The sequence below is a fragment of the Pteropus medius genome, unplaced genomic scaffold, assembly GCF_902729225.1.
Source record: "Pteropus medius unplaced genomic scaffold, Ma_sr-lr_union100, whole genome shotgun sequence".
Lineage (NCBI taxonomy): Eukaryota > Metazoa > Chordata > Mammalia > Chiroptera > Pteropodidae > Pteropus > Pteropus medius.
In genome coordinates, this window is record NW_024344378.1 from 14,331,955 (window position 1) to 14,357,582 (window position 25,628).

General features: G+C 37.1%; 1 long non-coding RNA gene across 1 annotated transcript in view; it reads left to right on the forward strand.

Moving 5' to 3' along the window:
• LOC120609113 (uncharacterized) overlaps nucleotides 1-25,628 on the forward strand; it is a 463,755-nt gene that overhangs the window by 272,185 nt on the left and 165,942 nt on the right. The window contains exon 2 of the long non-coding RNA XR_005654677.1: nucleotides 14,646-14,692. This is a non-coding gene — a long non-coding RNA (uncharacterized LOC120609113). The remainder of the gene's footprint in view (nucleotides 1-14,645; nucleotides 14,693-25,628) is intronic.

The window sequence follows — 25,628 nt, forward strand, 5'->3', positions numbered from 1 at the left end:
TCCAGTGGAAAGATAAACAACTCTGTCCAAAATTTCTTTCTCCTTAGTTAATTAGAAATTAATGTGCTTTAAGTCTTATGATAAGTAAAAACTAGAGGGCTTTATCTTAAATATTTTTAGAATAATAATGTTGAAAGTCATGAAATAAGTGTGTGTCTCTGTGAATATTTTAGAGGAAGACAAAAAACTGGTTTTCATGGTATCACTCTTCAAAAAATACTTTTTTTTTTTTAAATAGTATATTGTCATTTTCTCATTAAGAGATTTTAGGAAATCAAGGCCAGATGTTAAAATTTTTTGGCTGTTTGATTGTTCTACGTAGGAAGATTTATGAAGGAGAAAGTGCCAGTATAAGCATTTTATTTGAGTATATTCTTGAAAGGATATGTCTTGAATGGAGGCATGTTTATATTTTTTATCAGTAATTGAAGAATTGGACTCATTTCTGAGTTTGAAATTACTGAAGGGTTTCTTATACAGGAACTTGATCCAAAACATTCAATTCAATGAATATTCAATAAGGACGAGCATCCCCAGCTCAGTAGGTCAATAACAGAATTGAAATCAGACATTTCTCATGCAGGAGTAACAATAGTTGAAATTTTGGGAGAGACTAATACGTGATAGGAGCCTAAAGGAAATCATCTCCAGTCATCACAAATCTTTAAGATAACTGTTTTCCCCTGCTTGTGGGGGTGAACAGGAAGTCTAAAGAGGTTAAGTAACTTGCCGCTAATGGAATTTGTCTTATTCCACCTAGACAGGTTAATTACTGTATAATTCTCTAAATACAATGCACAGACACATACACAGTATAAAAAAAGACTGTGGGCTTGGGCCCATTTTAAATTACTGATTTTCTAATGATTTGTGGTAAAGAACTATGTTTCCCCAATTCATGGTAGACCAATAATCTATGTTTGGAGAACTAAACAGTTATACAGTATTGCCTGCAACATATCAGATGTTTGATAAACACTTGGAAAAAGATCAAATGGATGTAATGGCAGTGTATTATGCTTTTATTTGTGAAATGTAAATTTATTAACTGTAGAAAACAATATGTCAGTATTTTGGGATTATATTAAAAATACGGTTCATATAGATGCTACAATCTGATGAGCATTGAGATGAAGAAATAATCTTATATTTTCTAATTTCCAGCAGAGATTCAAATTATTTCCAAAGACATATTCAACTTTAGATGCAACTTGCAAAATAACTCACTATGAAATCTTTTAAGATAAATTATTACTCTCTGTTCCTCAGAAAGGTTTTCTGTGCTCCCCTGGCCTTATGTCTGTTTTTAGAAGATTTATTTTACAAAACTATAGTAAGAAAAAATCCTGTCTAATGAAACAATGCTTATGTTCCAAAATTAGTAGATTTTCAGTTTTCTAAAGCTCTCCGAGTAGAAAATAATCTGAAATTTAATTATCCAAGATACTCTGCTTTTATTAAATACTGATAAAAGAGGAGGTTCCTTGAGAGAACTTCAAAATCAATCTTAGTGCCAACTAACCAGTAACATCTATTACAATAAATAAAATTACTCGTAGTTTAGAAAAATAGGAAGCACATAATGAAGCATCTGTTTTAAACTGATTTTTGAGTCAGACATTTCTGCCTAGCTAAAAAAAATGAAAGTGAAAGAAAATATTCAGCTCATTTTTGATAAAATATTAATCTATTGCCTCTTTATAAAATTGCTAATATTTGTTGCAGAAAGTTAATATTTGTGATTTCTCTAGTCAGCAGTGTAGTTGAATAAAATTACTTCCCTTCAGATGCAGTTATTTGCATTAGATTGCTGGCCATACTCACAAAAGATTTACATTTCATTTTAAGACTGAAAAGTTTTTTATATGAAAGACATAAAAAATATTTTTAAACCCACCCCTCCCCCCAAACAACAACAACAACAATAACAACAACAACATTCTTTCCTTATCCTTTATAATTACCAAGCAATCAGTTTCCCATCTGGGCGAATCAAAATAAATAAGCTAATGTTTAATTCCTTTTGCATCATCCTTAACAGCAACTGTTTCTTGAGTGTAAGCTATAATTAAGGAATGCATGGGCTAGGGATTGGAGAGAGGCAGAAACCCTGTTTTCAAGGGACTTCTACCTCAGGGCCGCAGAGCCTTGCAGGCGGGCTCATTCTTCCAGTCTTCGTGTCCCGCAGGGGGCAAGGCCCCTGCTCTCTGCTCCGGAAACCGGAGCGTGTCCTCTGTGTAGGGTTCTGGGCTCTTCTCCGTCCCCAGTTAGAAGAATCGTGCTGAAATCCTTGACTGTGCTCCTTGTTCTTGAGTGCTTAGTTTTATAATCCCATTTAGAAATTCATTTAGATTATCTTGAGACCTCCCCAAGTAATCAGATGTTTGAATTTTTACTTCTGAGACCATTAAAGACTTGTGTAAAGAAGCCTATCTGTGTTCTTTATCAAATTAAAGCACAAGGCCTTGTAACGGGGGAGGAGCTTCTCTTAGAGGAGGTAACAGAGTGAACACTGAAAGCCGACTGACGACCACCCGACATGAGATCAATCTCATCCTTCAGGAATCTTCCGTCTCTCGCCCCTGCCACCAGGCGAGGGGTCTCTTCCCTGACCAGCCTTTGATATTGGAGTTTGATTTTATTGTGAGATGTGGCAGGATCCTTAACCTTTTGAGTTTCTTTTAGGGATGGGACCAATATAGCATTAATAAGACAACACACAATAACATAAAGAACAAAAAAGGGAGATGTATTTTTATTTAGAGATTTCTTTTTAATTAAAACCCATTACCAGCTCTCTTTTGCATAAGAGAAAAATTACCTTAATGCCAGAGAGTAAGTTATAACGCCTTAAAGGTTGTATTGGTTAGGAATCCCTTTGGTTGTAAGGTACAGAAATCTTCACCGTTCCTGAAGTGGCTTAAACATTTAAAATGTTCTTTTTCACAAATAAATAGGATTCTAGATGTCAGCAGTGCAAAGCTGATACAGCTTCTTAGTGATACCTTAGTGATACCAGAGAGGCCAGGTGTCAGGAGGCCCTGGTTTGAGGGCGTGGTCAAGAGTTAGCAGTTTAACCTAAAGCCACAGGTTATGAACTCTGAGAACCTGGAAGGTGGGTAAACGAAGTGCTGTAAATAGCATAGAGGCCTGGACTGCAAGAGCAGTGGCAGGAGGTGGTTAGAAAGAGCAAAGGCTTTGGCATCAGGGTGACAGAGTTTTAAATGCTTGCTCCTCCAGTGCCTGCTGAGACCTTGGGCGAGTGACCTAAACTCTTTGAGTCTCAGTTTCTTCATATCTTTCTAGAACTCTTATGGGAGAAGTAACACCTCCTACAGAATTTTTGAGAGGATCTAATGATTTAAGAAAATGTGTACGAAGTGCCTGGCACACAAAATTGTAGTGATTGTTATAAAATATCCAAACTGAACAAGAAGCTCATTACTTGGATTTATTGCATAAATAATGGGGTCAGCCTGGCAGGTGCGATTTTTATTTTTGTGTTTAATTGCTCCACATAAAGATTTCTCAACACTGAGCAGGGAAATCAGTTGTTTGGTTAATACACACTGGAGATCCATCCTTATTCCTGTTGTGAAAGGTAACAGTGCAGAACCTTTCTACAAACGCCATCACTTTTGAAGTGTTAAATTATTCATTAAGTAATATTTTCATTGATAAAGTATGCATATTATTTCCTTTATCTCATTTTTATCCATAAATTTAATCATTGGGTTTAATTATAATCACTTTATAATTACTCTATTTTGGCATTAATTATATCACATCAAGGCATTAACAATATTATTCAGCATAAAACTAATCAAATCATGAACACACATAGCCCAAGGCTTACCTATTATACCTTTTTTCTTTTCTCTGGCTTGCTTGCTTCCTTCCTTCCTTCCTTCCTTCCTTCCTTCCCCTTCTTCCTTCCTTCCTTCCTTCCCTCCTTCCTTCCTTCCTTCCCCCCTCCCTCCTTCACTCCTTTCCTCTCTCCCTTCCTACCTCCCTTCTTTCCAATGCATTTGAAAAGAATTCTCAATGACTTTGTTGTTTTTTATCCCATTTTCTCAGAAGCATACAAACCCACAAATGTCGTATAGAGCCTTATTTCCTAGACAACTTTTTCCTCTCATCTACGAACAACCTGGACTAATTATTCATTGATCTCTTCAGAAAAAGTTTCATCATAGTTGTTAGGAGATGTTCCCTAGGACTGGATTCTTGCCACAAAATTTAACTCTCCATGTCTGTCATTCCACATACACATTTTACTGCTGAAGTCCGGATGGAGAACATTTGGGGTACTTAAAAATCCCTCATTTTTATTCTTTCTCTCTCTCTCCTCTGTATCTCACTTTCTCATTATTTTTACTTTGTTCTAAGAACCTTTTCAAATTACTTATATAGCATAACATTAAATGATGTTGATGCCGTTGGTAATTATAATAGTCAAAATGTTTTATAACTTTATAACTTTAATTTTATAAATATATTATTCATCAAGGTACTTCAACTTTCAGTTGAAATATTCAGGGGCCCATTTCCCTCCAGGATAAACAATACAAGTTGCTTCAAACATTTTCTAGGTAACATTTATAAACATTTCAAACTAAGGAAGTTTCCTTTATGAATTATTTTTTAAAAAAACATACAATTATATTTCTACATGCTTATGGTGATTCTAAAACATTTAGCACAAATGAAAAAACTCTTTAATCAATGTCAATAATCACACTGAACTGCAACCTTTACTGTTGTTCCTTTGGAACAATATGGATGCCATCAAACATAAGTTCGAAGACATTTATTTCTAGGAGGCTTTTTAAGCCAGATGAGACTTTGTAAGTGATTCTATGATAACTTCTGACTACATTTTAACTTAAATGTACTTTTAAGCATGATTTTAAAATATATCCCCACTAAGTAACTAAAATGTTTTAATTTTTAAAGTGATGCACATAATATAAAGGCATCCAAAATGCTCTTGGACAGGGTCGTTAAATGTTCTACTTACATAATTTTAAACCTATTTAATTGCACTTTAATTTTATAGAGTTTTAGAGTAGTTGGGTACAAGATGTGATTGCAACTTGTCTAGGTCTTGTTTTCAAGCCCTTTAACAAAGGATTATAGAAGTAAAAGGAATTTGCAAAATACAGAGAACTTCAGTAAACCCTCTAATGAAGAGTCATGGATACAAACTGCTGAAGGCTAAAAAGGGGAGAAGTTGAAACCAAATGCAAGTAATTGGGGCTGCAGGGTAGAAAAGCAAAGGGTATGCTAATTTGCAACCAGTACATTGAGGATTTCAGCTAAGATAAAATATCAACTTCCTAATATTCTTGGCAAATTATCCCTTCCAATTACTTTATTTTGAAGGATACATAGTGTGTCATTGAAGAGGAAGAAAATTTTTGTTGTTAGTATGGGAGGAAAAACAGATCATCAGATTTCTGGACATACATTATCCAAAGAACAAAACTGACTGATTCCCTCCCAAAGGCCATGCAGAATAGGGTGTAGCCAGCACAGGGGAGCAAATACTTCCTTTGGCTATGTCTCAGATGAGGATCAGGTTTCTCTTCCATATGTCTCAATAAGACATTATTCAATGTTCACTATGTACCACCAGAAAAGGCAACAGGAAAATTAATTAATTACAGGAAAATAAATGGTAGCTAATGGAAATTGACCTGGAAAGAGTGTTGAGCTCATGCTAGCCCCAGAGAGAAAACAAATGAACAGAATGAGATTAATGATGACACCGAACACTTACACAGCGCTTAAGTGCCAGATGCTGTTCTCAGTAGTCAGCTTATTTACTTCATCCTACCTGTGGAATAGTTATTATGCTTATTGCACAAGTGAGGAAATTTATTGGGGTGAAATTGTATTAAAATTATATAAATTTCAAGTGTGCAATCAATACATCATCTACATATTGCATTGTGTGTTCACTACCCAAAGCCTATAGTTGTTATTTATTATAGTTCTAAAAGTTAGTCAATAATTTATACTTAATTCAAAGGCATCTCTGTATATCCCATTCATTGACACATTCTGATATGATTTCTGAGAATAGATGCCAATTATCTAGAATAGTGTTTCTCAAACTATATTAGCAATAATTCCTAGGATCCTTGATAAAAAATGCATATTTTGGAGTCCTGACCTCAGAAGTTCTGATTTAGAAAGTCTAGGTTAGAACCCTACAGTTGACATTTTTGAGCAATCCAGGGAGTTCAGATACAATTTGGAAACATTCTTTTATTGGCTACTCTCCCTGGTACCAAGACTGCTTAGATGGCCCACATATTGCCCTCAAAGAACCTCACACTTAACTTATTAGAACACTTTCCATACTCTGTGGTCATTGTTCATTTATTTACTCATCATCCTCTTCTTCTAGACTCTGAGGCCTTTAAGGGCAAGGACTGCATTACTCCACCCAGGTATCTCTCATACCTATCGCTGACCTTCCCCATGGTAGGTGCTTATTAACTATGTCTTGGAATGAACTGTAGGATATGGAGGATAAATGAGTGAATGAATGATTGTGAGATGGTCTTAGAGTGTGCCAAGTGATGCATCATTTTCAGATAACTGCATTTAGTATGCCTAATTCTCTCACCTAGATAAATATATGTAAACAGAAAGATAAAATGTTTGTTTCTGTGATCTATTCTGCATAAGAAACTATCCCAGCACTTATTGGCTAATGTTTCTCTTTACTTTTCTCTCTGCTCATATTGCTCAACTTTAGCCTTTTTTTTTTTTCATATTCAGTTCCTGGAATTTTATTCCACTTTATAGTTTCTCAGAAAATGCTCATAAACTAAACTATAGCATTCATCGAAAATGAATTAATTTCCTTGGCAGTATCTTTGGAAGAGTCAAGGTTCCAGAATGCAGTATTTGAATATTGTGCTTTTTCTTGGACAGGAGGCCGAGCCTTGGACTTTTGCATTAACGTCTCCTGCCCTAGCATAGACCTTGATCAATGACGGGTCCATATCACTCATTTTAACAAGTATTTAATAACATGCTGGCCTGATGTTAGATACCAGAGAAGAGCAGTTTAGAATATAGAGTGCTTTTTTTTTTAATAGCATTCACATTATCTCATTTTTATTCTTGAAATAACTATCTGAGCTAGACATAACACTTGGCATCATTCTTATTTTCTTAAAAACACTAAAATTCTGTAAAATAGAGTGATGGCCCAAGATTAAACACCTGCCTAGTGACTCAGTTGTGACTGGATTCCATTTCAGAAAATTTGAGAGAGAATGCCATCCAGACTCTCTCAAAGATCTCTTTCAATTAAATCAACAAACATTTACTAAGCCAATCCTCAGCGATGGGTTGTGAGCTAGAAGCTGGGGATTCAAAGGTGAATAAACAATTTTACTTGCCCTCAAGTAACTCATAGGTTATCACAGGAAATAGACTTGTAAACAAGTATATTAAAATCAACATGGTAAGTGACATCATAAAGGTATGACCTGGGTGCAGATTGTAGAGGAAGGAGCAAAACTTGCCTGGGGCCAGCAGAAACAGCTTTTAAAATAAACAAAACTCAGTTATGAGCATGGGAAAATAATTTAGGGATGAGTACCCGTAGGGTGGAGAGTAGAGGGTGCAAAGTGCAGGAGCCGAAATGCTTCCAGGAAGAAAAACCAGCATGTCAGAGGCACGGCATTATAAAAGACTAAGCTCGTTAGGGCAAGTATTGGTTTGTCAACCGGCCCCCATACACAGAGGGCAACGAGAGACAGAAAAAAAGAGGCAGGCCAGATTGGTAGGTGGAAGGTTTAATAAACAAGGGAAGTTCTATACAAGGCTTGTCTTAGGTGGCCTCAAGACAAGTAGATCTCTGCACCTATCCGCTAGAATCTTAAAAGTTCACATAGAGGCCTTAACTGGGCTCAATCACATAAACCACCATCCGGATGGTCTCCACAAAACGTCATTCTCTCAGTGCTGCATTCTTCAAAACAGTTTCCACTGTCTGTACATCCAAGGACAGGGAGGAGGTGAAGAACCTCCGATTGCCCCAGTCCAGCTTGCCGGTCACCTGGCAGTCAAATCCTCCCAGTGACTTCCTGCAACAGCAAGCGAGATTTTCAGTGCAGCTGGACCAGGGCCAAACAAGACAGAAGATGTCAAGGAAGATGAATATCTTGGTGACCTTTTTAACCAATATTAATTTTCTTTATTTATTTAGAGGAATTCACTGATGATCTTTGAAGAGAGTAGCTGAGAAAGAGGACTGTTTGGGGACTGTTTGGTCTCTATTATTCCTCACAGTTTACTTGAACCTAAATGCGCATTTCCATCTCAGTACACAAAATTTTTAGAAGAAAATTTAGCCACCATGATTTTATAAAACTTGCTTTTTGGAAGTCTTACCACCCCAAACTGCTTAGCAAAATATTCTTTTGAACTATATATGGTACTTTTTCTTACATTCAAAATATATTTTTATGCCCTTTATAGATTTTATTCTGGAAGCTTCTCAGTTGGTCCATCAAGAAATTCTTCCTAGAGAGGTGCTGGAGAGGAGGGCACAGGGAAGTCACCTCTGGCTTTGAATGACAGGTTAAAATGTCTGGACTTAATTATTCAGGCACTGGGAAACCAAGAGAACTTTTATACAGGGGACAGTGAGGACCAGGTTCTAATTTTGAAGAAGCTGTTTCTGAAGGGGTTGCCACCTTACTAGTTGAACAGATTAGAACAGAGAGTTGCTGGAACTGGAGAGACCAGAGGGAAACTATTGGGGGAATGTAAGAGACCAGAGCTTGCTCGGTGTTGTTGCAATATCTTATCAAGGAACACCTGAATTCAGAGAGATTTTGAGATACGATCAAATTCACTTAATGATTGATTTCTCTTAGGGAGTAAAGGAAGAGCAAAGGGTAGAGGGCCACTCCACGATTTCTAACTGTGGAGAGTGGTTTGCCTGTGATGTATGATCAACACTGGGACAAAAAAAAAAAAAAGATGTGGATCGGGGATGGGGAATAATGCTTTCTTTTGTAAACATATTAGGTTTGAAGAGCCCTTAAGATAGCGAATGAGTATATCTACTGTGTAGATTTGGCTTCAGGTTCCACTTCTCTTAGAGGATGTTGGTGTTTTGAAATCCAGTCATTTCTGGAATTGCCTATTAGAGATTATCAGTATGATTCAAAACAGGGAAAATGCTTGGCTTTGATGCTTTTAAAATGTTCGTCCACATTTTAGTGTACGTAGTGAAGTGAAGCATGGCTAAGTGACCCAGCCCCACTAGTCCTTAAGGAAGAAATTCATTTTCGATGATCTAAGGTGTAAGGTAGAAAGCTGGCTGCAGAGGGTGCACAGCTCAGGTGGGAATGATGGCACCGGCCTTCCCTGTGTCCACGGCTGAGGAACAGTGACACTGTCTAGACAGGAGCTGGCAGACCACAGTTATGAGCCAAGACAGTTTCACATTTATGACTGATTGAAAAAAAATCGAAAAAGATCATGCAGAACGCATGTGGCCCACAAAACCTAAAATATTTACCATTTTACCCATTGCAGAAAATGCTTGCTGATTCGGTCTAGAAACTTGGTCTGTTGATTTAAATGAGTGAATGAATTTATGTAACTGAGATATTGTTTATATTGGTATTGTTTGTTTTCCTCCCCAAGTCATTCCTGATATTTAGTGTTTGATCTTGCGTACGTTTGAACATGCTAAGTACAGTCGGCCCTCTATATCTGTGAGTTTCATGTCTGCGGATTCAACCTACTGCAGATCAAAAACAGTATTTTTGCAGATGTGGAGGAAACTGTGCAGTTTTAATTTTTGTTATCTGAGGTCAACTGCTCTCTGAAAATATTAAATGGAAAATTCCAGAAATAAACAATTTATAAGTTTTAAACTGTACACTGTTCTTAATAACATGATGAAACCTCTCACAGTCCCTCTCTCTCCTATCCGGTCCAGCGTATCCATGCTGTGTATGCCACCTACCCATTAGTCACTTAGTAGCTGTCTGGGTTATCAGATCTCCTGTCACAGTATTGCAGTGCTTGTGGTCAAGAAACCCCTGCTTTACTTAATAATGGCTCCAAAACATTGCCAGCACTGATGCTGGTAAATCGGATATGCCAAAAAGAAGCCATAAAATTCTAGAAAGTTAGGAACATTTTTTCCACAGATAAGGAGTGTATTACCTGTGTGTGTGTGTGTGTGTGTGTGTGTGTGTGTGTGTGTGTGTGTGTGTGTTTTGTTTTTGTTTTCCTTACAGTGAGATAAAATTTACTTCCCTGTGGCTCCTACCCACCGGACCTTCCTCTGCCTCCTGGTAAAATACAGACTTAGGCCCTGTGATTAACAGCTCTCTCCGTGGCCATTTAATGGCTGCTAAATAGATTATAAATTCTCTAGTCTAGACAAATTCAACATTTTAAAAACTCATTTTATTTTTTGCCTAGGGCAGAGTTTCTAAAACCATTCCCCTGTTTATTTGTTTTTGTTTGTTTTTTGTTTTTTACTATAGAATGTTCTAGTGCGTCTGTGCACTCACTTCTTTAAAAAGTAGTGACCTGACCTGAGCTCAGTGCTCCTGAGGTAGTCCAACTGTCCAGAGCAGATATTCCTGGTCAACAGATAGTCCTGGAGGGAGAAGGTGATGATGTGAGCAATATGAGACCAGACTTTGGAATCTGGGAATCATTAGAAATGAGTTTGAATCCTGGCTGCATACATCCTAAATTTCTTATCTATAAATTGGGGAAAATGCGCCTATCTCAAAGTTTGGTTAATGGTTCACCCCAATAGTGAAGACAGTAGTGAAACTGAAGTTAAAAATGACTGTTTTGCTGATTAGACTATTATTCTGAAGAATCTTAGACCAATGAAGACTCCAGGCCTTTTCTTCAAATTTCTACCAAATGTAAGCATCTCCACTATCAACTTTTATCTCATTTATTTTTACCTAAAATTTAACAAATTTCTGTTTATAGCTACTAAATCCTTCTTGCTTGTTTTGAGTATTTGGTACTGGCTCACCTTATAATCTTCTGGCTGTTGACACAAGATACAACTCATTAATTTTGACCTAAGGTTCTTCCTATGACTATGACCTGGGAGTGTGACCCCTGATGGTATGGCTCATTGCGATGATCTGAAGTGGGTGACCACAGATGTGATTATATGGGTCATGGGTTCTGTAGCTTTAGTAAGGCCAGGTAATTTCCTGCTGCCTAATAATATTTCTAGCCATTCCCTATAAGGCAGCTAAGAGAATATTCAAATATTCTTTCTTCAGTGCATAAAACAAATGCCAAGAGGACCAGAAAGTAATTTCCTCTCCCATGATATATTATTGTGTTATTTCCTGGATGCTCTAATCTTAGAGTTTTGAGATATTGTTAATTCTGAGGTCAGAATTTCTGAATTTAGTAAAATGGCTTTTAATTCCAAATAGGTCATATCTAAGACCTCAGAGAAACTGGGGAAAACATTCTCTAACCTTAGCCACAGAATATTTAGGCACTGATCTTGTAAATAACCTTATATATCACTTATTTTCTCAATTTTCAGCCTCTAAGCAGCTAATTAAAAAGAAGTTTCTAGGGAAAATTTTTCAACATATAAAGTATCCAAAAACTAACTTTGCTAAGTAAAGATTTGAATTTTTATTCAAATAGGCCTACATATACTAAATATGTGAAAACTCAAAGGTTATTCAATTTCTCTGATCTCCATATATTTATTTTATTTTTTATTAGTTTCAGGTATATATTCAAGTGGTTAGATATTTATATAATTTCTAAAGTGATTGCCCAATTACTCAAGCTCTCATCTGGCACTACACACATCCATTACAATAATATTGACCATATTCCCTATGCTGTACTCTATAGCCCAATGACTTTTACAGCTACTAATTTGTACTTCTTTGTCCATATTTTTTAATCTTAGAATGATAATTTCTGCCTTGCCTACCTCATAGATCAGTTACTTTATATAAAACTATGAGGAATAGATATGTGTTATATACATACACATCTATTAGTTTTATTACGTCAAAAGAGAAGCACTTTTGGCAGTACTTGGTAAAGTGATAATAGATGGTTTAAACAATATGTTCTAAAAAGGAGGAGAAAAATTCTAGATAGTTTATGCAAAAATCATTTTTTTTATCCATTTCTAACTTACTCAGGGATTAGGACATATAATATTATTAGGTTTTATCAATCATGTCATATGATTGTCCTAGTCATAAAAGAGTAGGCCAGCATTAGATAATATCAGACACTTTGAATGACAAACGTGTTTTTTTTTTTTTTTTTTTTAAAAACTTGGGAGTGACTGTGTGGAGGGCTGTGATCACAGGGACTTTGAAGCTTCCTCATTCCCTAACGGGGAGCTGTTTTATATTAGATTTGAGTTTATGTGGGTGGCTATAGTTTTTTGCACTGCCTCACTTTCAGAGGTGGAGTTGAATTTTTCCATGTGTATATATGGGCTGACTTGTGACTTGATTTGGCCAGTAGAATGTAGTGAAAGCAATTTTGTTCTGAATTCTGAGCCTACACTTCCGGGGACTTTGAACGATTATGCTTTTGCTTCAACAGATTTTACCACTACCACCATTTGAACAGTGCATGCTAGCCTTCTGGAGAATGAAACCACGTAGGTACAAAGACCAGCTCTGCCAGCTCAGCCATCTTATTTCCCTTAGCCTTAAGCCAACTCTGATGCTGACTGCAAATGCATGAGCAAGCATGGGCTAGGACCCGTAAGCCCTTCCCAGACTAGCAGAACTGCCCAGCTCACCTGCACATTTGCGAACTAGTAAAGATTCTGAGTCTCTGAGTTTTAGGTTGTTTCATTGCATAGCTATACATAAATGTTAGTTAGTGATGTCTGCTATGGGTAGGAGATAAGATTGATGTGCATTTTCTGTCGCTATCATAGTTACCTTCATTCCTTTGGTTATTTTCTCCTGCCTTTTTCTCTTTCCCAAGTTCGTAATTCTGGTTATAGTGCTGGGATTCACATCATTTTTTAAGACTGTTGGGGTCCGTTATTCTCCAGATCGTAGGACAGGGATGGGGCCTGAATGTTCTGGTTTTCTGTTAATACACTACTGTCTCTGTTTTCTGAGCCTCACAGTTTGAAGTTCTGACAAGTCCGTCAGCTTATCGGTGCCCTTTCCTATATATTATTCTCTCCCTTATAATGTACTTCTGTTAGGAAACATCCATAATGGGGGGCTTGTGGTCTGACAGATTTAATACCATATCATTGCAAATGCCTCTTACCTCTTTCTGGTATATTTTGAATATGAATCTAAGTGTTCTGTTTGAGAAGATTGAAAACAGCCTTAAGTAATGATCACTTAAAAAAAACCTGGATCATGGGTGGAGCTAATTAAGAAATAGTGGCTACAACTTCCTCTGCTGGTTCTTCACTTGAATATTTTCAAACCTGTCCCATCTTCTTGGCAAATAGCTGATGACGCCACGAGGATAAGGAACAAGAGGAAGTTGAACAACTCTATAGACTCCCCTCCTCTCCTCTCCACGAGTTGATGAGAAAATGAACTCCACGTGCACTAGAGACAACATTGCATGTCTTATTGCAACGTTCAGAGTTTCTGGTTTCTTTATATGTAGCTTTTGGCCATTGCAATGGCCCTACTCATGCTAAGGCAGATATGATGACAATAGCAGCTCTATCTCTAAATCTTACCTCTATAATTATGATGGTTTATGAGGTATTTTCCTTCAGACTAGATTTGGAGCCCTCAGAAAATAACCATTTTACTTCCTGATAAATGTAAATGAGTGATTGGAGTAGATAAAGAAATCACTTTCTGCATGATATTTTGTAGATTAATGAATGTATTTAACCATTCGAATGATAGATAGGGAAATTTTTTCCACTGTAACTTAGAGAACTAAAACTCTATTTTAAATTAAAAAGGTCTAAAATTTGTCAAGCTTATCAAAAGTCCACAAGCAATAAAGAGGTGAAGATTTATAACCCATTATGAAACACATTAATTTCTTACTATGCATCATTTTTTCTGTTTCATTACTGTTGGTGTGATGCTCATAGGAAATAGTAATTTTTGAAAAAAATAAATATGGGTCAGAATAAAGGCTTTTTAGGGAAATGCTGAGATTTCTCCACTTATTTAGCATGTTGTAAATTAATTTTATTTCACTGGCGTTGCCCTCTCTGTAGCCTCTGTGTCCTAAGCTAGAAACATGATTCACCTTGTTTGGGAATCAAATCCAGACTTGAATGAAATCCAGGGAAAATGTTAACCAAGGCTATAAAAATGAACAAATGGTTTAATAAAGTTAGAAAAGCAGTAAGGAAGGTGATATCAAGCTGGAAAAATAAAAAGACCACTCAACTTACGTAAGTGAAACTAGCAGCAGTGGTACCCAGGAAGAGAAGAAATTTACATAGAGAGTATGTGAGCCACGCGAAATGTCACAGATTCCCTTTGGCTTAGTTTTCTCCCCTGTGAAAAGTTTGGTGGAAAGAGAAATGAAGTAAAGAAGGAACTGTTTAGTTTTTCAAGCAACAAGAGGCTGAGGCTTGACTGGCTGGTAAAATGTTTTTTTATCTTTAATCTTTTCAGAAAGATTTTCAAGTGAAATGAGGATTGGGCCAAAGTACAAATCAATGGTAAGATCCTATTTCAAAATCTTTAAAAGGTTTAAGGTGTTTCTCTAGGAGATCTTCTCAGACAAAGGGGCTTTCCAATTTCAGAAAGGCTTGTTCACAGCAGCCTGGCACAGCCAATGGAGAGAGAGTCCTGTCCTTCAGCCTTCCCAGATATTTCCCTCAATACAGTTTTTTTTTTTTTAATGTCTAACCTCATCTCAGTCTTTGCTTCCCAGAGAAATTTTTTTTTAAGTTAAGGATAAGAGGTACTCTATTTTCTAAGAGTTGCGATTAATGATCTAAAACTATGTCTCAGTGATTTAGGTAGCTCTTACTTAGGTCATGTGACTAACTTTAAATTAATCACTGTGGCCAGGTTTATGTGCCATTCTTATTGGGGATTAACCTCTCCTCACCTCAACAACATGTTTAGAAAATAATGGAGAATAATTCACCAAGGAAAATGAGGGGCTCTAACCAGAAGGAAAATGAATGCCCTGCAGCCAAAAATACTGTGTTTACACCATCCATTCTCAACCTACTTTCCAGCCTTTTTTTTCAGACTGGCATCTTGTGAGTTGTGTTCTTCCTCTACCCCTGAAAACACATACAGCAATAGTTGGCTTCTCACTTTATTTCCTACCTCCCTTTCCTGGGCAAACACACTTCTCTTTACAAAACACTCCATTAGTTTTGATGTTTGTCTTGGTGCTCTGGCATGTTTGAAGGGTTTCTCTAAAGGTCTGCTGACATTTCCTGATTGCTTTCTATGCATGATTTCTGTTTCCCTCCTAGGCCATCATTCTTGGAGAGGCATCCACTTCATCAATATCTTTTAACACTATTTGGATTTGTGGTTGTGCACTCAAGCAAGAAGGGAGGCCTACGGAGGTGAGCAGAATCTCACTGATGTATTTTATCAAGTACCAGGGAGATTTCATAATAAACAGAGAAGCTGGCTTGAACAGTCAGGCTGCTCCTTTCATCATGGGGCTAATAGGACAGAACTGGTAGGGTAATGACAGAGATGCTCAAGAGAGAAGGGACAGATTGTTGAATATGTCTGTGTAGGTTATACTCTTGCATTTCATCCCTCTGGCAGAACATAAAGTCTTCACTATTTTTATCTGAGGCTGAGAAACCATTGCTACCCCATTAGCTTGGGTCTCAGGAAAAGAGAGCATTCAGTGTCTATGCCACAGCTTGTCGGCTGCTCCTCGTGAATGCTCTCAGATACTTTTGACTGGTCCAAGCATTTCTGCCCAGACTTGTGTTACAGGAATGGCAAAATTCTGTCTCAAAGATGCTGTTATAGGTGCAGTTTTCCATGGCTTAGAAGCAGTTTCGATAGTAGTGGTGAATTTAAATTCCTGGATCGCCCAGGCTGCTGTTCATATCCTCAACATTCACGTTCTCACAGCTGTCACTTGGTCACATGTGAATTGTAGAAGGAAGTGTTTGTGATGTGGTACGAAAGGATCATCTCCTTACCCCTTCTGACTTTCACCAACTCCCTTAACTATCTTTGGATGATCCCTGCCTGAATTACCTATTACATGAGTCATTACAAAACATTGATTTTCTAATCCTACCATTCTTCCCAGTATTAAAAGCTGCTATTCTCCATTACATCAGGGATTTGACTTAGAAAGGTAATTTTTAAAAATGCACATTATGAAATATTTATTTTGTCGTTGATGTAAACATTCCATGAAATATTTGTCATGTTTCAGAAATAACAACAACAACAACAACAACAAAACAAAGAAAAACCATGTGCTTTTTAGGCCTGTGGTAAATGTGTACAGCTGAGTGCTTCTCATACTTTGGGCAGTACAGACAGCAGACGAGAACTGTGATTGCCTACCCACTCGGTCATTTTTCACCCTGTTTCTATCAGAACGTATTCCACTTGTGTCCTTATGGTGCCAACTCTATTAAATTCACCTCTTAAAGGATTTGTCACAGTGTTTTGCGAGTACGGTGGGCTGTTGTGCAGTTTTCAGTGTATTACAGTTCAAAGAATACTAAACTAGAAGTCTAGAGTCGTTATGCTGCCAGCTGGACTGTGAGCTTAAATTGCTATGCCTACAAAATGAAGATGTTTGGCTTTCTTTCCTTTTATCCCTAATATTGGTTACTCCTGGCATTTCATGAATATTTTGAGAGATTCCAGAGGACTTTTTATAAAGTCTTCGCTATTTTAGGATATTAAAGAGCAACTCTAATAGTTTCCAGGTCTCTAAAAGAATTCTTTAAAGGAATAGGCCTTACTGTAGGTGCAAAATCCAATATCATCATTATCATAATCATCACCATCGCTGTCACCAGCACCATTATCACCAACATTTATTCAGCTCATTTTATATGCCAGGCATGATGCTAAAGATATAATATGTATTTTCTCGTGTGATCTTACAATTAGAGGTACTAGGATTATCCCAATTTCAAAGATGAGAAATATTAGATTGAAAGGATGTTTGCTCAAGAATGTACAAGTAGGAAGTGATGGATCTCAGTTCTCAAGGCCAGTTTGGTGTGACTCCAAAGTATATGTGCTTCACCACTATTCTGAATTTACTTTTGTGGACACAGTTTGATGAGGTAAATTATTGAACTTTTTATGAAGTCCATTATCAAATTAAGCGGAATGAGGACATGTTTTTCCATGTTATGTATGGGTCACTGATACTCATATACACCCACAGTATACATTAATGCCCATCCTTAAGTTTTACGTTTGTCCGATGAAAACAGGCTCCAAATTTGTCTATTATGAGAGTGCCAAAATCAGGGCCTCAAACTTCAAAATGCTTCCCTTTGCTGCATCTTTGTTTTAAACCTCCCTTATTAAGAAATATTGTTTCTCTGTTTCTTGGTTTGTATGTTAGAAACCTTTTTTCTTCATTTCTATGTTCAAATATTCCCATGTATTTCCAGGATTTAATATTCCAGTGACTCATCACATTTTAGAAATATAATTCACAGTAATAGGCAAATGAAAGGTCCAAAATATAAAAACGCCTTTGTGCTGATATCCTTAATTAGAAAACAAATAATAGATCAAGTAATACTTGCTATTTTTCCCTCCTTCCAAACTTTCAACAATAGAATCAGTGACTTTTATTTCTTAGTTTCATGGCTTTACCAAATTGTGACTTTGTCATTTCTAAACAATGCCGCTCAGAGAGAAAGAAGACAAATTCTCGTTGATTTACCCAGGGATCTCAGACAGCTCCCCCTCTTCCTTTTTCCACTTTACTCTGCCCTGTGAGTCAATGTATAAGGATCTTCAGAGGTCAGAAGTGGAGGAAAGACTTTTGAGAAGAATTTCTGTATGTTCTGCTTCTTGCAAATGTTTATTTAATATGCTTCCCAATGTTTCTCTGTGACCTTGAGTTACACATTTAAAAAGTAAAACATTTATGTTCCTACTCAGTTTAAGGAAGAAAATTTTGCAAGTGAATATTTATGGTGGCAGTCATTTTAACATGTCACAATAAGGAAAATGGAAAAAGAAATAGAATGCGGATGTAGGTTCTTATGTTATATACCCATTATTCGTATACCCATATTAAGTGCCTATTGGCCTGTCATGTTCTATGTCTGACATTATGAACTTATGGTGGTCAGAACCAAAACAACAACCAACAAAATAAATTTGGGCTGTCTTTATGGAAAAAAATATATACAATTTACTTGCCTTTAATTTTTTCTTATACCAACCATATGAGGTCAGATTGATTATCCCCTTATTACAAATGACTATTCAAAACAATAGATAAAAGATGTACAATCCTCTCCTTTCCAATTCCACTATCTATTAGGCACAGCCTTTGGAAAGTGAGTGGAGGGTAGAGGCAGTACCCTGGAGTAGATGCCTTCCCTCAGGTATTTACCCTCCAAGTAGTCGTAGAATCAAAAAGAAACACGTGAAAGGTCAATAACACATGATAGTTTATTATTAGTTATAAACCTGAATCATTTAGATTGAAATAGTAGGGTAAAAGGAGATTAATTAAAGGACATATTTATTGTAGGATTGGGCAAGTACAGTATCTGAAGAAAAGACATTAAGGTGAGAAGGAAAACAGTCCACAATGAATTTTCCAGTTATACCTATGTGTCATATATCCATGCTAGGAAGACGGGATTGAAACTAAAAGAGTTGATCTGGGAAGGTACACATTTTTATGTGTAACAACCTGAAGTTTAATGTGCATTAGAGACTTTTTCTTAGATATTTCTCCTACATAAGCTCTGTGTGGTTAAGATTATTATCCTGATTTTACAGATGGTCAGACTACATTATAGACACAAAATGTACATAATCCTTATTTCCAATTTCTATATACATATTTCACTGTTCAGGTAGGGGACACAGAGACAAATGTTAGAAAGAGGAAGATACCTAATGATTTTGTTGAACTTCTAGATCCAGCCTCACCTAAAGGCAGTTTCTCAGTTGATTTGTTTGCTTGTTTTAGCTTAAGGGCCTCAAGGCTCAGTTTAAATTAGATTTTTGTCACTGTAATCAAGAAAGTCCCGATTTTAGTGTGAAAAATGGAAGGGACAAAGTTAGACTAAAGTATAGCTCAGGGTCCCTCCATCAGAGGGTCTTGGGAATTCATTCAAGTACCAAATCAATATAACTAAGAATTTTTTACCTCATAAGGGGAACTTTCAAATTTCTAACTAAGTTAAGCAAAAAGTAGGGCAGGAGAAGACTGCTATGTATTATGAAACTTCTAAAATAAATGCTGTTCCATTTAGGCTGATTTAGAAATGTTAAAGTGGGAGAAGCTGGGAAGAGCTGCATTTTTCCACACCCGAACATCATTTATTTTATTGGCACTGGCTGCTTTCCAGAGAACTGTTGTCCTCCCTCTTTCTCATGTCCCCCACCATTTATCAATTAGTCAAAATGTGTTTCTGTCTCTCTTTTTCCTTTTCTCCCCGCTTATTTTTTATCTCAGGAAAATAAACCTCAGAGAAACTTCTAACCTTGAACTTGGGTAAATGACCTGTGATGGATGACCTTGCCAATTTTCTCAAAGGAATAAGATGTATTTCCTGAATGCCACATTCTCAATTCCTTATCCCACACTCGAAGAGAAAGGAGTAAGTTTCCTGACTTCACACCTTAAATATAGATAGCCTTTTCTCCTTTACTCTGGTTTCTGATGGTCATAACTAACTAGTAAAGTTTGAGGGAATGAGTAGAAAGGAGGTAAATTGGGGTTTATAATGAAAATGATCCTTTATCATTCTGACAGACCTTGAACTCTGTTGTGGGCATTAATGAAATCAGGGCTTCAGGACGCAAAAATACACACATGCGCAAATAAGCTTTCCAGTAACTGCTCTTCATTATGGCTAGCCAGGGACTGTGCTCAGTATGACCACATTAGCATTCTTAGAAGCAGCTGTTTGGAAATCACCATCGAGATTAGAGGAGACTGAGTGAAGGATGGGAGCAGGGAGCAGGGGAAGAGAAGTCCTGCTGAGGGCATGTCTGCCCGCACGTATCCTCAAAATGACAGAGATTGGAAGGAGCCACTACAGCCACTAAAATATAGCAGAGTGGATTTCCAAGAGGAGCTGCAGACGGTGGACTCAGCCAAATCAGTTCAGAGTGTGGAGGGACGTGGAAATGAGGAAATGAGGGGTTTATGGAGGAGAAAAGGATGGCAGCTGTCCTTAGTGATTGCTGAAGCTGGAGCAAGAATAGGTGTCTTGGCCATGTTCATGGAACAGGTCACATTAAGCAGGTTCACTTCTGACAAGTGAATCTGAGGACATTGGAAGGGTGGCAGGAGACAGATACTGAAGCTTCTTGTAAGATCTAGAAGAGAGAGATTTTTTTTTTTTTTTTTTAACCCAGGATGAGAAGTTTTGCAGTGTCCTCACAGTATTTCTTTTTATCACAGACACCAGGATTTGAAATAGGGTTCTTAGTGAAGGTGTATAGAAATCAGGCCATTTTCTCCTCCTGCTTCTAGCTCTGTTGCATAGGAGGAGGGGGGCGGGGAGTGAGAGGGGAAATAGAGCAAGGATTAATGAACAAGGGAGAGGCATGCTAAGCAGGAGCATAGCAGGTAGGAGTGCGACTGCAAGCAATGACCTCAATGTGCATCGTGTCATGAGGTATCTTGTTAAACACCAGATCCGATTTAGTACTTCCGATTTGCGGCTGATATTCTGCATTTCTGTCGAGCTTCCAGGGGATGCCAATGCTGCTGGTCTGAAGACCACACTTAGAATAGCAAAGATAAGAGAACAGGTGTGTGTATCCAGGTGAAATGTAGGTTGAAGTAAAACATCATCGAGTTTGAAGGAGAAAAAAAGAGAAAGATATGCTATGAAGTAGAAATCGGCAGCCGTGGGTAGGAGTGTAGTGAAGCCCAGATTAGAATTTCCTACAAGTTTGTCTGTCACAGTCCTTAAAGTCAGGGGTGTGGATAAAAGCTGGAAATTACCTGCTAGTCTCTGCTTTGGTGGCGATTGGTAGCACGACCTTATTCTTCCTCTTGTTTCTCACTTCTCAGCTTTATTCAGTTCATGTGGGGTGAGGTGGCCGTGCTGGGCAGAGTAACTGCTACACTGCGTAGACTCATAGAAAGGGTATAATCCAGTCTGTTTTCTGTTGCCTTTCAGGATGACAGAATAATAGAAACATTTCTATCATTCATTCCATACTTTCATTTCACATGGAAAACGTTGTTTTTAATATTTGGAGTCATTTTTCTTTCTTAGAAGGACACATTGAAAGACTATTCCCTTTTACATATTCTTCAAATAAAGGATCTGATGCCGAGAACATATGAAAATTTCCAGTTACTGCGACATAAATTTTACATTGATCCATTTTTCTTTCTCACTGTAATTTCTGCATTTAAGGTTAATTGACCTTCCCTTAAGTGGAAGAAGAGGTGCAGTAATATTTCTCCACATGTTAAAAGAAACTGTCACCTGTCATTCTCTGTATCCTTCCCTTCTCAGCTATTTGGAGGATAAATGGTGCTGCCATATTTACAATAGCACCTGCATGAATCTAGATATTTTATTATTGGAGTCTCATTTTGACAAATTGTCAAAATGTGCTAATTTATACTCATAAATCACCATGTTGGAGTAAATGAAACGTAAGTGTTCAGGACAAGGAATGGGCTTAGCAAATGCTAAAAAAACATCAGTCATTCGCTTGTCCTCTTCCTAACACTTCAACCCCCTCCTGCAATTTAACTCCCTTCTCAAACTGCAGCTCAGAACGATGTCTTTGGCTGTGTTTCCAGGAAAGGAATGGCAAGTGGGTTACAGCTCATGTACTGACTGGAATCATTTAATAAGTGGCTGTTCAGAGTATGTGTTAAAAGGGATCCCAAGGCCTTGTGTAAAACAAACTCAGTTAGAAACTGCTTGGTTTGATTAGTGCTGAGTATCGTGGATACAGGGAACCACAATAGACTTCTAGACTAAATATTTAAAGCTAGACCAAGGTTGAAGACTTATGTCCATACAATAACCTGCACACAAATGTTTATAACAGCTTTATTCAGAATTGCCAAAACATGGGAGCAGCCAAGATATCCTTCAGTGGATGAATGGATAAACTGTGGTACATCCAGACAATGAAATATTACTCTGCACTAAAAAGACGTGAGCTATCAAGCTATGAAAAGACATGGAAGAAACTTAAATGTATATTATTGAGTGAAAGAAGGCAGTCTGAAAAGGCTACATACCTTATGATTCCCACTCCATGATATTCTGGAAAAAGCGAAACTATGGAGATAGTATAAGGATTAGTGGTTGCTTAGGATTGGGGGGGAGATGGATAGGCAGAGCACAGAGGATATTTAGGGCAGGGGAAATACTGACTATGACATTATAATGATGGATATATGTAATTACGCATTTATTCAAACCCATTGAATATACAATACCAAGAGTGAACCCTAAGATAAACTATGGACTTTGGGTAATTATGATATATCAATGTAGAGTCCTCCTTGATTAAAAAAAAATGTACCATTCTGATAAGTGATGTTGATAATGGGAACAGCTATGCATGTTATATGAGAAATCTCTTTATCTCTCTCTCAATTTTGTTATAAACCTAAAACTGCTCTGAAAATCAAAGTCTTTGACAAAAACATATAGACCAAGGAGCACACAAGATTTGAAAACGTATGATAGAAATCAGATATAGACCATGGAGACAGGGAAAGTTCCAATGCTACTTATTGGCATTAAACAATAAAGAATACAATTGGGACATATTTTCATAGACCTCGCAAACCCTTGATCATGGAAATAACTCTCAGTGTTTACTAACGACTTGCTGTGTGCCAGGCACCCATCCTCAGTCCTCACAGGAATCATTGAATAGGTCCTATACATGTCCTGGCTTATTATTCTCCCCAAAAATCCTGTGGAGGAACTGTGATTATTCATAAAAATCAACCCTTGGAATCATTAGTAGTAAATTATCAGAATGATCATATTAGATGTATAAACGCCAAGTTACTATGTAGTGCAAAGTATCTATCATCACTATATTTTGAAGTTTAGATTTTGGAACACAGAGCTGAATTTAAAAAAAAAAAGTATAGACTTTTTCAGAATTTTATTATTATTATTTTTACCCATGACTGGACCTTTAAGTAAAAACGCCCCTCTGAAATCCTATTATAGAAGATCTGTGTGCAACGAAATGCCCTATTTATGTTTTTTAATGTTCAGATAACATCAAACCCCCACTTCACTGCAGATAAATATTTTATGGAACTCGTTTGTGTTTCTAATTCATTATGAATCTCATTTCTCTTCTGCTATTATTTATAGTCTATTTTAAGAGCTAAAAATAGTATGTGAAAATTAAAATAGTGGTGGTGAGGCTTCTTCTGTCAGCCACTTCTCTCCTCTACCAAGGAAATATTATCTATAGAATATGGGTCAAGATGATTTATTTTTATTAAAATTTGCTTTGCAAGACTCCCTTCTTTTTTCTGACACTTGTGGTAAAATTATATGTCCATTTTCAATCCATTTCTTGGAAACTAATACATAGACAGTCAGTGGTTCACGTAGTAGGCTCAGGTCATGGAAACAAATCTTCAAATTCAGACATTATTATAGCCAGAACATCTTGGAAATAAAGCCAAAATATGAATAATAACTGGCTGCTTCTGCGCATCTTCACATGAGCCCTGTTTGGAAAGACAAGCATGTTCCTTCTAGCCCCAGTGGGTGTGCTCACCTGTAGCTGTACTGCTGCTTCCTCTAGAAGATAGTGAGGTTGAGGGAGGAAATGTTGGATGGTAGAAAATGGAGACATTTTGATTAATTTTTTTCTTTTTATAGAATCAAGAAATTTTTATACAAGAAAAGTGGTGGTGAGGAGGATGTCTGGATTCCCAGATATAAAGCATCTAAAATCTCTAGCTGTAACTATAACTGCAAAGATACTAGAATAAAAAAATACAATGAACCGTTATAGAGGAGGAAGAACAGGGCTTCAGGCTCAGAAAGGCCTTCTCAAATCCTGTGTTCACCACTTCTCAGCTGTGCGAGATGAGGCATGCTGGGAAATATTGTTGAAACTGTTTCTGCATCTTTGAAATGGAGAGCTAGGGAAATGCCTACCACTGGTCTTATGAGGTGGTTTTGGTGCCAGTGTGCAGATGGGGCCACTGGAGATTGGATCTCGTCATCTACAGTGTGGGCAAATATTGATCTATTTATGGAATGACTAATTGTTTCTTCTGGCAGCAAAGTGGGAGGATGTAGATAGAATCTGGTAAAGAGAAAAGAGGCTTGCATGTAAGAATATTATTTTTTGACGTTAAAGTTTAAGATTATTCTTCCATCAATAAACGCTTGATTCAAAATTTGTAAATCAGATGATATCAGCTTTGGATCTTTTAAGTATGTGCAAGTCAATATAATTTATTGTTATGTTCTGATATTTTTTAAATTAGCATTTTTAAATATGCCCTTTTTTTTGACACAGTGTGTGGATTGATAAAAAGGAAGTAAATTGCTGTTTTTAGTCTCGAATCTACTTTTTTAGATTCAAGATGTGTGATCTATGGCAAGTTCATTAACTTCTCTAAGCCTCAGTTGCTTCACCTAAAAAGTGGAGCTAAGAATCCTAATCGGATTACCTGATAGTTTTTTAGGACACCATGAGCATTTTATGAAGTGATTCCTCCCTCTTATGGAACACCCTACCTTGGGTCATCCTCTTCCGTTTCTTTCATATCACAGGTCACATTCTTTTCTGTTGCTTTCTTTGCTTTATTATATTCTATAGTTCTTGAGAAGAGGAGAAGTGTCTTATTCATTGTTTTTCTAGCAGAGCTTGTCACATAATATTAAGTCAAAAACGGATTTAAGGGAGGGAGGGAAGGAAGAACATAAGGAGAACATACTCCTTGAATTAATCATAATCTATACATTTACTCATTTTAGAACGTGCCATAAAAGTGTCAGGTGTTGTCATGGTGTTTAGATAAAAGATAGTGAAATTCTAACATCAGCTCTTGTCACTGAAAGCATTTTTTTTTCATGACTGTTATCATTTTTGCTCTTTTCCTGGTTAAGTAAACTGAATATTTTGCCTATCTTTTTGCTTAGAATATGTGCAAGGGTCTAAGGCAGTGGAGTCCACCTAATGGTTGTTTAGATGGCTTAAGAAATAATAGGACAAAAATAGAAGAGTGAGGCTGCTTTATAGGTAATGTGGTCACTTCATAGAGCCTCTCTCTGGGAATCTGATTTCTGCCAGATTAGGGGTTCCTAATGGATGGGATTCCTGCAGTGAGAGAAAAAAGCCAGGTGTACTTTGGAGAGAAAATGCACCTGGAAGCAGCTACGTCCTCTCTCATGGAGCTCCCTTCTATACTTTTCTTTATAGAATAGTGTTTTGATTGCTTGCTTGCTTACTTTTTTC